The sequence below is a fragment of the Haemorhous mexicanus genome, chromosome 8 (assembly GCF_027477595.1).
Source record: "Haemorhous mexicanus isolate bHaeMex1 chromosome 8, bHaeMex1.pri, whole genome shotgun sequence".
Taxonomy (NCBI): Eukaryota; Metazoa; Chordata; class Aves; order Passeriformes; family Fringillidae; genus Haemorhous; species Haemorhous mexicanus.
The window spans coordinates 21,211,904-21,222,346 of record NC_082348.1 but is presented as its reverse complement, the minus strand read 5'-3'; the positions used below and the strand labels follow the sequence as shown (position 1 = coordinate 21,222,346).

General features: G+C 46.5%; 1 protein-coding gene across 3 annotated transcripts in view; it reads left to right on the top strand.

The window, feature by feature from the left end:
• Positions 1-549: 549 nt before the first annotated feature.
• The window catches only part of WIPF1 (WAS/WASL interacting protein family member 1), a 56,017-nt gene continuing 46,123 nt past the window's right edge, over positions 550-10,443 (top strand). The window contains exons 1-2 of one of the 3 annotated variants that reach the window (XM_059853147.1): positions 588-681; positions 1,811-1,916. The gene's annotated coding sequence lies outside the window, so the exon portion shown is untranslated. Of the gene's footprint in view, positions 682-1,810; positions 1,917-10,443 lie in introns of all 3 variants that reach the window. The other 2 variants (XM_059853146.1, XM_059853148.1) reach the window with 2 other exon arrangements.

Sequence of the window (10,443 nt, the reverse complement as noted above, 5' to 3'; positions counted from 1 at the left end):
TCAAGGCCATCGAGGCAGGTCGGGAGAGCAAAGCGTGCTCTGAGCTCTGTGGGCAAGGGGAGCCCCGGGAGCAGGGCCGGGCAGGTCGGGAGAGCAAAGCGTGTTCTGAGCTCTGTGGGCAAGGGCAGCCCCGGGAGCAGGGCCGAGAGGAGCGGGGCTGTGCCGAGGGCCGGGCAGTGCGGGCGGGACGGGGAGCAAAGCAGCCCCTGCCGTGAGGGCATGGCCGTGGAACCGGGGAGCTTTGAACGGGCTGTGTCCTCGGCAGAGCCACCGAAGTCACAGTCCAGGCCCTCGGCACCTGGGGACCCGAGCCCATCTCCCTGTAAGGGGCTCTCTGTAACTCTCACTGGTGTGAACTCCCACTGGGCACGGGGCACAGAAAGACGGGACACGGCCATCACCGGCACCCCGCGCCACCTGGGAAGGTCCATCCCACGGGGCCCCCGCTCCGCCGGCCGGGCCCAGGCCCCAGCGCGGGGGGCGGCCCGGCCCGGCCGCGCTCGGGGGGCCGGGGCATGTGCGGCGGCGCGGGCGGCGGGGGAGCGGCGCCCCAGAGCCGCGCCGCGCCGCTTCCTGCCGCTATAAATAGCTGCCCGGCCCAACATGTCCCGGCCGCCGCAGCGGCTGCAGCGCCGGCGGGACCCGCCGTGCCCTCCCGCCGCCTCGCCCGCACGGAGCGCGGTAAGGGGGCTGCGGGAGCCGCGCGGGGCGCCCGGCGGGGCGGGCCGGGGGTCTCCGGGCGGGCAGGGCTCCAGCGGCCGCCGCGCTGGGGCGGCTCGGCACCCCCGGCCCCGCGGGACGAGCGCCCTGCGGGTACAAGGGTCGGGAGCCGAGTCTCGCCTCGTGCCTGTCTGCTCTTTCTCTCTTTTCTTCCAGACTGCTCTGTCTTGGGCTGGACGCGTTCCTCCTGCCTCCCGAAGCCGTGCTGGCAGGCTGGGATCCTTCCCTGCTTCCCCTCGCATTCCCGCTTCCCCCGGGTTGGGCGCGTGCCCGCGGTGGCGGCTGGCGCTGCCTCTGGGCGCTCCCCGGCCCCGGGCAGCTCGGACCGTGCTGCTGCCCGGGCTGCCAGGGACGTGCCTGCTGGCATCCTTGTCCATCTCTGCTGCCGTACGGCCACGGCTGTGCAATCCTGGCTGGCGTGTCAGGGTGGGGAGAGCCTCGCTGGGCTGTGGCTCACGCTGGAGCCGGGGCACACACCGCTGCCTGCACGTGTGGCACCCACCCTGGGCATCCTTGTTTGGTCACACACGCAGGTGTTCGGGGCGCAACCTCCCTCAAGTGCTTTTGTCTGCAGCGGATGTTGAGGTGGACCGTGTAGTTAGGCTGTGTGGTAGAGTCAACAGATCAGGTGTCTGCCCTCTGAGCTGGCTCTCAGGGGCTTTTTGGAAGGAGTCAACTTAGGGAACCTCAAGTGACCAGTCTTCAAGTTTGAGCTTGTCTTGCACTTTGTTTGCCTCTGCTGCTCTAATGGCTGTGTTTCATTTTCTGAAGAATGCCTTCTGGAGTGCAGGGCTATGTGCCTTCTCAGAGAGAGGTGTTCCTCAGCTACCACATAGCCTGTTTGAGCAGCCTCTCTAAAGCAAACGTGATAAGAGCACTTGTCTCTGGCACCAAGGTGTGCGTGTTCAGGAACCCACCACGAGGTACTTCTGAATTACTCCTTTACTCCTGAAGTGCGTTCTCAAAGACAGGGCTGTAATAAGCAGCTGCTCTCAGTTTTGACCTCCAGGGGATGGGCAGTGTGTTTTGCTTCTCATTCACACCCTTTTTAACTCTGTCAACCTTCCCCTCTGTTTCTTCTGTCCACTAGCTCTTCCAAGCCCAATTTGGGAGGATGGTGCAGAGACCCAGGAGGCCACGTAAAAAAGAAAAGGTCCTCTCAGAGCCTCAGCTTGGGAGCCTTGCCTTCAGTGAAGGTGGGAGGCATGGCAGTGCACTTTTTCAAGTGCTGTAAAGCACAAGGCCAGCTGAGCTGGCATGTACTTTCCCCTCTGCTGTGAGGGGAAGGAGCAGATGAGGAGGAAATACAGCTGTTCCAGAGCACTTCTGTCCTCTGTCCAGTCGGAGCATGTGAGGGGGGAGGACCTACGCAGAAAGAGATTCAGGAAGAGAGTATGGGAGGTTGGGGAGGGGCGAGGGGAGGAGAGGAAAGCTACAAATGGGGAAGAAAAGCTCTTTATGTATGCACAAATGTTATTTAAGGATCTGTTTTGCTGGAGCGAGAGCAAATAGCCTGAAATTATGAGATTGTATCTCTTGAGTCCCTGTTATTGTTCCTCTAGAGAGTGCTGCTTTTCACTCCTCAAGTATTATGTGTGTCTTTCTGCCTCACTCTTCTAGGCTCTTCAGCATCCTCTGACCTCAAGCTGAGCAGGACGTTGCCCTTAGCTTCTGCCTGTCAAATGTGTAGTTCTGTGTTGTACATGAAATGATTATTCCCATAGTTGGTTAAGGCAAGTTTCTGAGGAATGTGAAGCAAGAGGCACGCCAGTCCTGTGGCTGGCCTTGACTGGAGTGCAGGCATTTTGGGACAGGGGCTGTGCCTGGAGGCTGTGGTTGCTCTATGTGTTATCCTTGGCAGCTTAGGGATTCCTGCCTCTGCTCCTGTCCCTCCCACCCTTCCCTTATGTCTTATTGCTGCTCACCTGTTCCTCTGCCTGTGCTGCAGCTGCTTCAGCCTTTCCCAGTTATCTCTGGGGTTGTGCTGAGTAGCTCAGAAGTCTGAGTAAAGAGAAGAGAGCTGCTGCTCCCTTGTCTGTAGAGACGTTCCCTCTGACTCTCTCCTGCATCCTGCTTTGAGATCCCTCACCCCAACAACTGGGAATTAAAGCAGTTGAAACTCTCTAGCTATGTCCTAATTACTGCTGCTGCCTTCCTATTTCTTCTGAAATTGCACTTCCAGCTTTCTCCAGGATTAGTTTACTCTCTGAATGGCATCAGGTAGTAAGGTATGGTCTTTGGGGGCTGCATGGCTACAAGACCACTAAACCTTTTTTTTTTCTTAATGGAAAACCCAGTTACCTACCCCAGCAGGGTTTCACTGCTTTTACCTGTGTAGTACAGGCAGAACTGAAAGTGTGCATCTAAGAAAAGGTATTGGCCATGGAAAGAGCAATTTCCCACCTGTGATAACAGTATGATCTTTACATCTGATGACATTCAGACCCCGAAAAGGCCACTGAGAAGCACGAGCAATGCTAATCCCTTTGAGAAGGGAGCATGCTGCAGTATTTCTCTTCATTACCTACCCTGCATAAAGTTCTAACAGCTATTTAGTTTTGTACCCTGCTTACATAAACACCCATCTGCTTTGTGGGAGAAGAGAGTGTATGTTGGTGTTGTCTGACCATTGTGACATGACAGGAAGGCATAGGCTTCCTTTGGAGCATACTTGTTGATGGTGCATGTGTACAATTTAGTAAAATGTCTTTATGCAGCAGCTTTGAGAAATGTTCTGTGCTTTTAACTAGCTTGAGTGTTCATCTGGGTAATGGAATTTCTTATGTATAGAAACCAAATGAAATAATGATACAGCAGAAGGGCGGGTTTCTTTAAAGTTTATGCTTTTGCCAAGGTAAACATATCTTAATTATGGTTTCTTTGCAATAATGAAGTGTTATCAAAATTCAAATCTAATTAAATACTTCTGTGTTCTTTCTACTGATTTCTCTTATTCTTGACTCCATTTTCTTTCTCATTTTCTTCATCTGGTGCACTATGACAATTTGGTTTGTGGGATCTGTTATAAAAAGGACTGTTTGCTGTCTTGGTTCAGAGTCCGTGGTGCTAGCTGTGTTTGAGTAGGGGCGTGGAGACCCAGTATATGGGGAGATAATTAAATTCTGGGATGGCAGAACAGATTTTGGCAGTACTGAAGAAGGGGATACTAATGTAACAACAGCTCTTCACGGCAGCCATCTGTCCTGTGTGCAGTTAAGACCTACTTGTTTAGTTCCTTACTTCAAAGAGGTATGTGAAGACCTGTTATTAAATAATAACAGCTAAACTGTTAGTTGGCAAATAGCCCAGAAAAGGCATTATTAAAAAGTAAATTTAATAAAGATGTCTATAATCATGCTTTAGTAGGCTGCTTTGTTGAAAGTAATTTGTGTGCTTGTGGTGACCAGGATGATAATGCAGTGTTCACCAGGTACACGCATGCATTTATCTGGGTTTCTGAAGAGCAGGAAGGAGAAGTAACAAACTGTTAACTATTTTAGTACTCTGTTGTGATCCTCTTGGGGACTGCTGCTGAGCTGAGAGGGAAATCTGAATAGTAAAAAGGTTATTTTTTTCAGTGGCAATAACTCTGAACATCAAGGCCCTGAAAGGTACTGGAGTTGCTCTTCATCCCTGCAGGCACACAAGTCTGCAAGTGCAGCTGTCCTTGGGCCTCGTCCAGCACAGCTCACACAGATCAGTCAAGAGTGTCTCTGAGGCTGGAGACGCAAGTGGCGGGGGAGCAGTTTGGTCTAAATCGGAGAGATCAAAGGAGTTCAGAATAGAAAGTTTTTCCTAATTCCTGGAAGGAGATAAATGGGAAGCACAAGGAGTAGTTTGAGAGTCTGTTTTGTAACGCTTAACTTAGCCATAACTTCATTAGTGTTCTTCATTTGGATTCAATTACACATAAGTATGCTTTGGAGTTAAAATGTATAGTTTTGTAATTCCTTAAACTACTGATGTTATGGGAGCAGAAGTTTCTGAGTTTTAATGTGCACCTCTCATCTTTGATGTGCTCAGTGTGTGTGTATGTAGCTCCCACTATTTCCTTCTTGGGCTAAAGCCCATGAGAAGGGCCCTCCTGTGTGCCCGTGCATGCTTTCATGAGACCCCTCTTTCTGTTTGCACTAAGCTTGAGCACGTAACTCCTGCTGAAGAAACTACAGGATATTCTTTAACAGGAACTAGTACAGATGTTAAAAGAAATGCTCTTAGCAGCTTCAGTGAGCCCAAAATAGCTTCTGCATGTTTCTCTTATGATAAGTTCAGGAAAGAGGGTGATTGCCTCTTCTTCCCTCTCTGTAATATTTTGAGTGCTGAAATCCTCTTGCCATGAAGAGCAGGCAGTGTGGAGCAGGCTTCTCTGTATTCTTCTGGACCCTGACTTTAGGGCCAGAAGTGAGCCCTAAACAGAAATTGCATTCCTTGGCACAGTGTCCTGCTTCAAAGAAAAATTTCCACTGAGGTCCTTGGTGATGAGGGGGGCTAACCGCTGAAACTGGTTGTCCAGAGGAATTGTGGAGTCTGTTGTTGGAGATGGTCTAAAAACTGGATGAGGCCTGAGCAATCTGCTTGAGGCCAGGTTATCCCTGCTCTGAGCTAGATGAGATCCAGCAGTTCCTTCCAGCTGGCTGTTTGCCATGTTTGTGCATTACGGGGGAAGCATGGCTGCCTTTGTCTGTCCCCAAAACCAGTGGGAATAAATGTAGTCTAAAATATCTGAAAATGGCCTTGAGAGTTCTGAATAAAGACTTCAAAAATTGAAGTATGTAGAGAAGCATAGCATAAGGAGGTAATTTTGGCCAGAGTCTCATAACAGCAGGTCAGTAATAGTGCTGGGAGAGGATCATAAATCTCCTGGCTGGCAGACTAGTGCCTTGGTAGCGAAAAGATTTTGTCTTCACATAAAACTACCTCCTTTTCCCTATTCAACTATTTTCAGATCATTTGGCAACAGAGACTACACTTACCTGCTGAGAGATATCTTTTTTTTTTTTTTTTTTTTTTTTTTTTTACCTTATCAGTCATGTTCATCGGGAGTTTTAGTACTAAAGAAAAATGTAGTGCCTTGATTTTTTCAGAAACCTAGAAAATTTGATCTGGAAAATAATTTGGTGAAATAAAGACAAGTGCTGCAAAGGAAATTTTTAGAAAGTGATGTTATTCCCAGTTAGTTGCACAACAATTAATCTCATATTTTTTAAGAGCAGAAAATAGCAGACGAAGCTGTACACTGAATCCAAGTTTGAATTTCTCTTTGTTTAAAAAAGAAAAATCACTTGAAAACTTCTAAAAATCTGGAAGCTAAGAACACAGATCAGCATTTCAGAGAGTATCATGGAAGGAGTTAAGCTGTGAGTTAACTGCATCTGTGTTTCAAATCCAAATGCTACGAACAAGGCACCATTCAGATCTTCAGTTATAAGTTATGCTGAATTCGTTATGCTGCGTTTTTTTTAAGTTCTGTTCAGAGGAGAAAAAAGAAAATCATGTCAGATGAAAAAAATCATTACTCTTGTTTTGGTAGCTTGTTTTTTAAGTGATGAAGTAGGATTTTTTTCTTTTTTTTTTTTTTTTGTCTAGCACATATGCAGGTCATCTGCTAAGTATTAGCAGCTGTGGAACTGTGGAGTTGCATAAGCATAACTAAAAGTCAGTGGAGCCTTGCACCATTCTGCAGATCTATCCATTGCTTATTCTCCACAACAACAGATTTTGTAGCTCAGTTGACACAAATCCCTAAATGTTAAGAGGGCATCAGCAAGCATGGCAAGTTGGGAAATCCTTTAAGTCATGGAAATCAGATAGGATAATGCATTATTTTGTTGTTGCCACAACCTGCTGTCCAGTTAAGACATGTGCCTTGGTGTTCTCTGAAGAGAGCTATGTCAGAGTAATGCCCTGGAACAGCTGAGCCTGCCAGCTATATAAACCTGATTTGTCTGGGCAGCTTTGCTTGGAACTTGGGTATGGGTGCTATGCCTGGCTGCTATGGGAGCAAGACAAGTGTGAGTGCTCACACATGTATCCCAGATTAGCCATGCTTAGTGATATGGCTGAACACAACTGTCTCTTTTAAGCATTAGAAAAGGCATCTTTGCATGTATGGAGCTGAGAGCCTGGAATGTCTTGGCAAGGGAGATAACCTGCAGTGCACATGTGAGTGTGTTGGCAGCAGCAGCAGCCTGAGGCTGGCAGGTCCAGCCTCTGCCCCCAGGTTTTTGATACTGGCTCAGCACATTGCAGGATTTGCTTAGCAGGGTGTGTTTCTTCCCACTGAACCTGAGGTTACAGAGAGCTTAATATCCTGTGGTTCTGACTTTTAAATCATAGAATATGTAATGAATTTTCTGATCTAGACTCTAGCTTTGTTTCAGGTTTTTTTTTTTCATCTTTTCTTTTGCTGGTTTAAAGATCTCCACAGGCAAGAAAGACTCTGAAAGGGTAAGTACAGTGTTACTAAAATATGATCCTTATAATACTTTTTCTTGGAAATTAAGGAGATAGAATAAGTTTCAGCAGATAATGTCCCTCTAGACCAGTCCACGTACCTGGTGGCTCAGAGCTAAGCCCTGTTCCCTCTTTCAGGACTTAAAGAGGAGTTTGGCTGAGCTCCCATTTTTTCCCCAACCCTTCTATTTTTTTTTCTCTTTTTTCCTTTTTCCCCCCCCCTTTTCCCCCTGCCATTTTTAAAGCAGTGATACAAACAGTTCAGTGAGGATGCTTCCCCAGATAAGTGGTGTCTGTGCTGTTTCTGCTGGGGTCAACAGGCAGTGCTTCATTTGCTCACCTGACCAGCAGGCTCTGAAAATGCTGGGACCTTTAGCTGCCCTCCAACTGCCTTGATCCCTGAGGAAGGCAGTAGGTGCTTAGAAGCAGACTGCAGCTCCAGTAGAAGTAGCACTCCAGAGTTGCAAGTGTGGCATGGATCAGGAGCATTCCTTTTTCAGTAGTCTGAACAGGATGGTAGCTGTTGAGCAGAGAGATATGGAGGACAAAAAATATATGGTGGTGAGGAGAAGAGAGGATTACTTATTCCCCCCCTTGCCTCCTACCTGAGGAAAGATTCCTCAGCTAGTAATTAAAGGGTACTATTGTTTGATGGTCTTTTGGTTCAATTTGATTTGATTTGGCAAATATGGACAGCATCAGCCATGTAGTTCTGAGCTCTACTGTCCTGTCTTTGGTTTGCTCCAACTGATCAGTCCTCCCATGACCATCACGTCAGTCATTGCTCTCCTCATGTCCTGTCCTCATGACCCAGCACTGACTGACCTCCTTTGCCTAACATATTCCCAAAACTGTTTTCTGGCATAGGAATGCAAAGTAGAGAATTTTCAGTGTTATTTTCACATTTGAAGTTACCGAAGACAGTTCTCAAAGGAAGTATTAAATGTAAACCAAAAAGGCTGCAGTGTTGTATATGCTGTAAGTAAAGAAGGCACTTTCTCACTGTAAGTGAGCTTGCATGACTCAGTGTAGTAGTCTCTTTATGTGGATCTCTATTTGGTCAGGTGTTCCTTCGTGTATTTCATATTATCGAGTGTCTTGTCTTTAATTTTAAGGAATGCATTTGATCAGTGCCCTGTAGAATTCATTTCTATTCCAGTGGGATGAAATGAAAAATCAAAGGATAGCAATGTGGTGGTATCCATGTGTGATTATTTCTATTTGAAAGAGAATGCCATTCAAATGAGGCACACAGGCAGCACCTACCAGTATATCATTGTTTATGTCTGCAGGTTCCATTTTAAACCATTCCAGACCATTACTACTTTGAAACAGAAAAAGATATTCCTTAAAAGTTCTGCTTTGCCATTCAATAGTCTTGATTCCATCTTGGAATCCAAAACTCAAATGGCAGCAGGCAGCCCCAAACCTTTGTTTTAATACTAGGCAGAAACAAAGCACAAATAATTATCACTTGGAACTTCCTACTGTATTTTCAAATTTTAAAAAATGTTCCTCATTTGATCTTAACAGGTGAATTAGGGAGGGACAAAATAATTGCTTCATGGCACAGTTTACTTGAAATAGATGATTCTTAATTGAATTGACCAATTGCATTGACCATTTATACCTTGGGTATAAATGAACAACTCATGTTCTTACTTGAAATTAAAACTAAAACAGATAACGCTTTTCAAAGTAAAACATCTTATTCCGAGGAGCTGCTGCATACTTACACTTACTTGTACCCTTAGGTAGAACTAGAGCAATATTTATTTTTTCATTTAGTGGTTATCCTTTTCCAAGCAGCTCTCTGCAGGATCAGTGTCTCCAAGTTTTATTATAGCTTTTCCTTTTTCTTTTCATTTGTGCATCCTTAAAAAAAAGTGTGCTGTCTGGTGTCAAGAGGAAGACAAATTAACTTATGCTGCTATAGGGAACTAGAAAATGAAGTGTTCCATAACTGACAAACAGCTTGAGATGACTGGACAAGTTCCCTCTTTATTCATCTAAAATGTGCCAGTTGTTGAGCAGAACATCCCTGATAATGCGAGTGAATTGCAGGGTAAAACCCAGTTGGATGTCATCATGTGCAGTACTTAAATGAGAACACTGAGGGATTTTGTATTTCCAAGGGAAAGAATTGTCATTGTTGTCTTCTGTTTTGTGTTACTTGAAGTTCCCCAAGAAAGTTGCCTCTTAGGAGGAATAATGGAGCTTATAGTAAGAATGGTTTATGACTGCTCTTTTATATTTGGAAGCTTTTGTACTTCTCAAAAAATGTTTGTTCACCATCCACTCACTAATTAGCCAGACTGGGGAGGCACTGAAGAAACCATAGAAATTATACCACATGATATCTAATACCAGAGCATTTACAGCTTCCAGGGCCTTTGCTCCAGGCCATCCACTGTGTGATATGGGCAGAAGCAAATGAGAATATAATGGGAAAGCTTGCAAGAAGGGAAACTAAAAAAACCCAAAACCACCCAAAAATGTATTTTCCTTTTTTTCCCTTTAGATAGAAATAAAGAAATGTCCCACTGCCACTTCTTAATGAGGCAAGGTTTTATGCCCTAGGAAGTGAGAACAAAGATACACAAAAAAATCCACTCTGAGCTATCAGAGGGGTTGATAGGTGTAAGCTGGGCCCAGTGCTGTAGGTGCTCAGTTTGTGGTAATTGGGAGTGGGGCTGCTGCTGACCCTCATCCCCAGTGGGTACAGCTGTGCAGGACAAGGGAGTAATATTGGAGGTAGTGAGCCATGGAGTGCCCAGGTGCACTGACCTCCAAAGGGAGTAGAGGGCACAGAGGTGCAATGCATGAACATGAGGGGATAAAAGGTTGGGCAAAGAACAAGATGGGCAGATGCCTGGAGCCTTCTGAGGTGGTATGGTGTCACTCTCTGTGGGTTGAAGCCTTCTGCTATTGTATGGTGATATCTGTGTATCGTGACTGCGACGTGCTGTGGCACGTGCTGTGACACAGTCCTGCCCTTGGTGTGTGGTTGCTGTGCAAGACCATTGCTGAGGTGGCACCAGTGGAACAGGATTGCTCCAGACAAGGTCAGGACAGCATTTTTCAGAACTTTCCTTGGAGCTGTTTTCTGTTAGGCTTCTGGTAGAAGCTTTCTCTTCTTGTCTGGTAGACACTGCTGGTTATTTTTGGAAATCACCATTCTGAAGGTAGGATGGCTCTTCCTTCTGCTCTAAAGCCCCAGTGCCCTTAGCATCTTTGCTTTAAAGTTTTGCAGGGTCACTGTTACGTGAT